The sequence below is a fragment of the Chiloscyllium plagiosum genome, chromosome 14 (genome assembly GCF_004010195.1).
Source record: "Chiloscyllium plagiosum isolate BGI_BamShark_2017 chromosome 14, ASM401019v2, whole genome shotgun sequence".
NCBI lineage: Eukaryota > Metazoa > Chordata > Chondrichthyes > Orectolobiformes > Hemiscylliidae > Chiloscyllium > Chiloscyllium plagiosum.
Window position 1 is genome coordinate 50965642 of NC_057723.1, and position 7134 is coordinate 50972775.

The following is a 7134-nucleotide window of genomic DNA, read 5'->3' on the forward strand; positions in this document are numbered from 1 at the left end:
CAGTACAACTGTGATCAGAAGATGGCTGCAAATGTTGAAGGAGGGATGAGTTAATTTGAGAAATTAAGCATCAAGAGGAGGGATTGTAAAGTTGTAAAGTCAACTGAAATATAACAAGGTTACAGACTAGGGCATCTCAGAGCATGAGACAAGTACCAAAGAGTGCTTCAAACGGTTTCTGCCAGGCCAAAACTGTGACATAAACAACATAAATTGTTGATTGAGTTAAAACAAACTACACAGTTGCAAACTGCTGCATAACAAAATGAGCCGCTGATTTAGTTAAAAGGATAATAGAGTCAAATACTAACCGACACACACAGGATGGAGTAAGGAAGTGGTTTGAGTAAAAGGCCTATAAAGAGGTCAATGCGAACATTCCCCAGGAGCAGAACTCAAACCTAGCATTGCAAGACGTCTACAAACAAGAGAAACTGGAAGAACCTAGCTACCCTGGGTAAAAGACCTCAGCTATTCACCCTATATATGTCCCCCATGATCTTACAAACTTCTATAAGGTCACCTCTCAGCTTTTGGCACTCCAGAGAAAATATTCAGCCTCTCTCATAGCTCAAACCCTCCTACAACATCCATCCAATAGCAAGGAAACCAGAATTCAACGCAGTTTTCCAAAAGTGGCATGATGTGACTAGCATCAATAGACTGGTAAAATGTTATTGAATAAAATCACTAATTGATCAAACCAACCAATTGTACCCAGGCATGGGCACTGCAAGTCCATTTTTTTTTTTACAAAAAAAAACAAGCTTTATACTGTTTCTCTTAATTAAATGGGACTGTTTACTGGTATGGTCCCATCTGATGTTACTGCTAAACAGTAAAATTTCAGAAAGAAATGTGACTTGATCGATCATGATAGTCTTTCACTGAAACACAAACACACAAGGCTTCAGATTTGGTTTCAACAAAATAACAGGAAGTTCACTGCACCCATATTAGAAATAGAGATAAACAAACCAAACCAAGGTATCTGAATATAGCATAGCCTGCACAACTTTTGTAATACATGGCAAAACAAAATGTCTTCTACTCCCCAACACCATCACTTTGCAGCTATTCAAAACCAAGAGAAATTTTCTTTCCCTTTAAAATCTGTAGGTTGGACTTAACCGCTTCCTTTCAATTTTGGTCCTGAGAGCTTTGAAGCCTTTCCCTTGAATATTCACACAACTGAGAGCTTAGCCTTTCTCAGCCTTCTGACAATCTGCAGGGTTCCAACCAAATTCTCCTGGACTAGAAGTCTCAAACATTACACTCCTAATCTGAGTAACTTGTTTTCTTAACTGCTCTGAACAATCTCATTTCCCTAGGAGAGATTATACTTGCATCTGACTTCAGTTGCATCTCCTTTGAACTGCCAAAATTTTCCAGGATTTTCTAAGTTAAAAATCAATCCTTGATCATTTGAAACCCAAATGCAAGTTAATGTCTTTCAAGGCTTTCTCTCTCTAAATACTTACAATTTAAACACGCTTCCAATAAAAGTCAAAGACGCTTGGTGGACCTCCTCTCTGGCACATATTTGTATAATTTCATGGTTCCGGAAAGATGAAATCAATAATTCTAAACACCTTCACAAAACTAGATTTCTCCCATGTTCTGCTAGTTTAAAATCTGCATTCTAAAAGGATGTTGATAGTACATATAAATTATGCCTTTATTACAATATTCTGTTTGAAAAAATGACAATCATAAGTACTGAAGTAACATTTAACTGCTGCTTAAAATGAAATAGGATAATGTTTTAGTGCAATTCATTTCATTGGATTTAATGTAGCTTTTGAATTGAATACATTAATAATTTTGAACATGCACTGTAGCATCTCCAGTAGTGATTCTTCTGCTTTGATAATTTTACCAAAAAATCAATTATAAATGAAATAAATTATTATGTTTTATTCTAAATTATTTGACTTTGTAAAATTCTGGCACTGGTTTTCCATTCCTGAACATGTAAAGCTCTCTGTTGTGATGGCTTTCATTTGGACCTCAGAAGAAAAAAAAAATCACTTCATATTGAATGATGCAAATGAATACTATCTTCATTTAGTTCTACCTGATAGTCAGCAATCAATGTATCCATTCTTCTCATCTTCTCAAATGATAACTGCTCATTGGAAACTTGTATTACAAATCTGCTCAAAACCACACATTATTTTCACCTGGAACTATATGAATACTCCTTTGTTTCACTAGTTCAAAAACTTGAAATTTTCCTTCCCAACAATATAATATAATACACAACATGGGCTGCAGCAGTTTAATAAGCTGGCTCACAGCTATTAAAGATACGTAACAATTGCTGGCCTTATCATTGATACTTATGCCTTGACTGAATTTTAAAAAAGCTCTTAAGAGGAAGTATTTGAGACCTTATTTTTAAAGTATTGATGGTCATCAGCAAATATTTATGTCGTACGGATGTTACCCAATATTTTCTGTCCAAACTTTGACATTGTCCAGTTCTGAAGAACGGTCACTGCTTTCTCCCCACAGATGTTGCCAGGCATGATGAGAAACAGCAATTTCTGCTTTTGTTTCTGATTTCTAGCAACTACAGTTCTTTTAGTTTTTGATATTGTCCAAGCCCTTTTATGGACCAGAGACAGTAGCTTCATTATCAGAGTAATGATGTGTGTAATTAAATATTAAAGAATTATTGGTGTACATCAATCAAGTACATCAATTGGTGTACTTTTGATCTTATGACACAAGAAAGATCAATGTCAAAACAGCTGATGAGCCAATCATTCTCTCCTGAGAAGAACAAATTCATGGTCTTTGGACTTCACAAATGGCCTTCAACAATTCTGTGTGTTAGGTATGATTGCAGGCAAATTACAATGAAAATCTTTTGTTGTTATAACATCATTTGTTTGGATGTTGCACCAGTTTTTCTCAGTTTTCTAATTTGTTGCATTATAGCTGGTGATAACTGCTTTGGGAGGATAACATTTGGAACTGAGCTTTGAGTAAATAACGATTATCTAACATGTTATTCTCATGAATTTTCCAGAAACTACAATCAGGTGTCATAAATATAACTCTGATGGCTAAAATATCATTGAAGTCATGTCGTATATATGGATATGAAGACCAAAAATGGTGAAATACATCTTGACATAAAGTGCAATACTGTCTTTCAAAGTCTATTATGGCAGCATGAAAACAGTAACTTTAACAGCTAGCAGTAGATGGCGCAATAAGCCTAGATTGAAATTGAACAGCACTTGTGAAGCGCAATTATTCCTGAGATCTTTTCCCCAGCACTTTTATTTTCATCGTTTTAACTTGAAGCAGTCTGCTACTTGATTTCAGCTAAATCATTCCAATTGGGGAAATATTCTGTAACAGTCAATCAATGTGTATTTCAAAGAAGTATTAATAAATCATCGCAGTGACGCTCACTTAACATCTCTCTTCTTCCAATTGTTTTGATAAATTGTGCACACTTAGATTGTGCAATAATCTTTTACTTTCTTTTCTTTATTGGCAGCTTCACCTGACCAATCATCCAACATTTGTTTTATATATAATTGCTTATTCAGGTAGTATTCTACCTACTTTTCTGTATAATTTGAGTATTCTCTATCATGATTCAAATATAGATACAATTTTCCATTGTCGTGAATCTTGTGGCTAATAATAAAAACATAATTTTCCCTTTAGCTTGCAAACATTTTATTCTTGTCAGGCACACATATTTATGTTTGTAACCATTTCTTCAGTATTTATATTCTTGTTTTAAAGCTTCAGTACATATTTGTTCCTTCTTTTCTTTCGAATTTTTTCAGCCTAATTTTTTCTTCCTGTACAGCTCTCATCTTTGCTCACCTACGTCAAAGGGAAGCAGATATTAATATCTTTGAAGAACAGCTGGTTTAACTATTCATGGTAAGACCACTTAAAGCATCATTGGATAATGTTCTCCATTATGTTCTTGGACTACTAATGCAGGTAGCTAGATTAACAATCAAAAGTTTTGAGTTTAAAACCCACCACAGAAACTGAGAAATTTAAATCTACCAAATTAAATAAAACTGTAATAAAAAGCCAGTATTAATAATGGCAAAGATGAAATTGCTGAATTGTTGTTAAAGCAATCTGATCCTGTAATGTTCTCTAGCGAAATAAATTTAGATTAGTTACAGTGTGGAAACAGGCCTGTCAGCCCAACAAGGCCACACTGACCCTCCGAAGAGCAACCCACCCAGACCAATTACCCTACACCTAACACTACAGGCAATTTAGCATGGCCAATTCACCTAATCTGCACATTTGTGGACTGTGGGAGGAAACCAGAGCAAACCAACGCAGACACTGGGAGAATGTGATTACTCCACACAGACAGTTGTCCGAGGCAGGAATTGAACCTGGGTCTCTGGTGCTGTGAGGCAGCAGTGCTAACCACTGTGCCACCGTGCCACCCGTTTACTAGCCTACATGAAAACAAAACACAGAAGGAAAACAGTTGACCAATGGTGCCTCTGTTAACCAAAAGCAAGCTAGAACCTAATCTCACTTATCAGTTCTCAGTCCTTAGCCTGGAGATAAAAATTTTCAAATACATACTGAAACCAAATTATTCCCCTGGCATTGGCCAACTTGGGTCTACCCATATTGTCAGACTAATAACCAGTTCCCTTTCCGAATAAAATGTAACAAGTGGCACTTCTGCATTTTTCTCAAGGTTCCTTTCATCAGCACACTGGATTTTGATTTACTTCCAGGTAGAAAATTTTATATTTTCCCCATGAACAAAGACTGTGGGAACCCAATCTCTCAGAGAATGCTGACGTCTCTTTCTGACTATTTAAAGCTATCAATGGTCACCATCTTTTTTGATAAAAACTTTTGAGAGCTTTCCTGTTGCATAATCATCCCGAGCAAGCATTGATCATCCTTAATGCTGAAGACACTGATCTTGCAGTTGGAATTTTTACTCAGTTCTTGTTCAACGATTTTTCTTTATATGCACAAACTTTTTGCAACTGAAACACTTGAGAAGGTTTCTCAACATTCTTCCATTCTAATCTCTCCTGTTAACAGTTAAGGACAGTTCTGTTTTGTCTGTCTGACCTCCCTTGTCTCTGGAGTATTTCCCTCACCCTTATCTCTCTCTGGTCTGTGAAAGCTTCCAGACTCCAACTTCATGGAGTTTATGGGTCTGTATGTTAGATGATAGTCATCAGCTAAAATTGCTGCCAATCTGGATTCTGCTATCCTCTGTTGCTCACCATAAATCTAAATTGAAAAGGGCTTTGAGTTTTTGAACTACTTGAGGAGAAATACTTTATTATGGTTTTTTAGGTGGCTTCATGTTAAGTGTGCACTTACTGTTAAAACTTAACATTGGAGCCCTTAAGTCTTAGTTAAGTGTTGCTCCCTCTTCAGTCTCCTTTCTCAAGCTCTTTCAATTTAAACTCCCTTCCGCTTACTTGGAATTCTCTTTCTTGCTTTTCCTCTCTCACTTTTCCTTCAATCCCCTTTTTTTGTTGCTGAAATTCCTGTTCTAATTTTATTTTATTTTTTTCAAGGGATCTGGGGGTTGTTGGCAAGGCCAGTATCTGTTACACATCCCTAATATCCCTTGCATTAAGTGGAATGCTAGGTTATTTCAAAGAATAGTTAAGAATTAACTGCATTGCAGTGGCTCAGACCAGGTAAGGATGGCAGATTTCCTTGTTCTATAAGTAATTAATGAACCAGATGGGTTATATGACAATCAAAGATGGTTTCCTGGTCACCATTACTGAGACTAGGATTTTAATTCTAGATTATATTAATTGAAGTTAAATTCCAACACTGGCTTTTATCAAATTTGAAGCCACGTGTGCAGGGCATAAGCTTAGACTTATGGTATGCTCATCCAATTATTATGTTGTCGCTGCCTCTCTCCCATCTCTGTTTCATTAACCCCACTTTCTAGCTCTAGTTATTTTGCCAGCAGTTTGAAATTTCTGTTCTTTCTGGCTTTTGATAAAAAAAAGCCACCTCTAAGTGCCTAGCTACTCTTTTCACTTCTTTCAAGGTCAAAATTTTTAGTTTTTCATGTTACTTCACGTTGCTGTACAAAAGCATTAATATCAAATCTTAGAGAGTCAAGAAAACCTTTTTGTAGTTTTTCTCTTTTAAATAAATGTCACAGGATTTTGAAGGAACAATTTGTTTCTCTCAACTCCAATTCTTCATTTGCTGATGGGATTGTCACTATATGACGCACCAAATTTGTTACGATCAGGAGAGGAGGAGGAATTTTCACATGGATCTGCACACTTTAAACCAGACATAACTAACTAGATCAAAATGAAAGAGCCAACTTACTTTCTTCAGTCGAAGTATATAATAATCCCAAAGAAATAGTAAAAAAACCCAACATCAAACAGAGGTAATAACCTTAAAGCACAAGTGGTCATGGCTAGGGTGGGAGAGGGGTGGTGTGGTTTGGAGGAACATCTGGTATAGACAGAACAAAGAACAAAGAAAATTTACAGCCCAGTAACAGACCCTTCGGCCATTCAAGCCTGAGCCGATCCAAATGTACTGTCTAAACCTGTCGGTCAATTCCTAAGCATTTGTATCCCTCTGCTCCCCATCTACTCATGCATCTGTCCAGGCACATCTTAAATGAATCTACTGTGCCTGCCTCAACCACCCCTGCTGGCAATGCGTTCCAAACGCCCACCACCCTCTGTGTGAAGTGCTTGCCGCGTGTATCCCCCTTAAGCTTTCCACCTCTTACCTTGAAAGCATGATCTCTGGTTATTGAATCCTTCACCCTGGGAAAAAGCTTGTCTCTATCCACCCTGTCTATAATCTTTAGGATTTTGTAAACCTTAATCAGATCCCCCTTCAATCTCCTTTTTTCTAGTGAAAATAAACCTAACCTACTCAACCTGTCTTCACAGCTAACACCTTCCATGCCAGGCAACATCCTTGTAAACCTTCTCTGCACCCTCTCCAAAGCGTCCACATCCTTTTGATAATGTGGCGACCAGAACTGTACACAATATTCTAAATGCAGCCAAACCAATGTCTTGTACAATTTTAACATGACTTGCCAGCTCTTATACTCAATACTCCATCCAATGAAGGCAAGCATACTATATGCCT

At 36.9% G+C, this 7134-nt stretch overlaps 1 long non-coding RNA gene across 1 annotated transcript in view; it reads right to left on the reverse strand.

The window, feature by feature from the left end:
• Positions 1-3749: 3749 nt before the first annotated feature.
• The window catches only part of LOC122556722, a 38308-nt gene continuing 34923 nt past the window's right edge, over positions 3750-7134 (reverse strand). The window contains exon 4 of the long non-coding RNA XR_006313635.1: positions 3750-3855. This is a non-coding gene — a long non-coding RNA (uncharacterized LOC122556722). The remainder of the gene's footprint in view (positions 3856-7134) is intronic.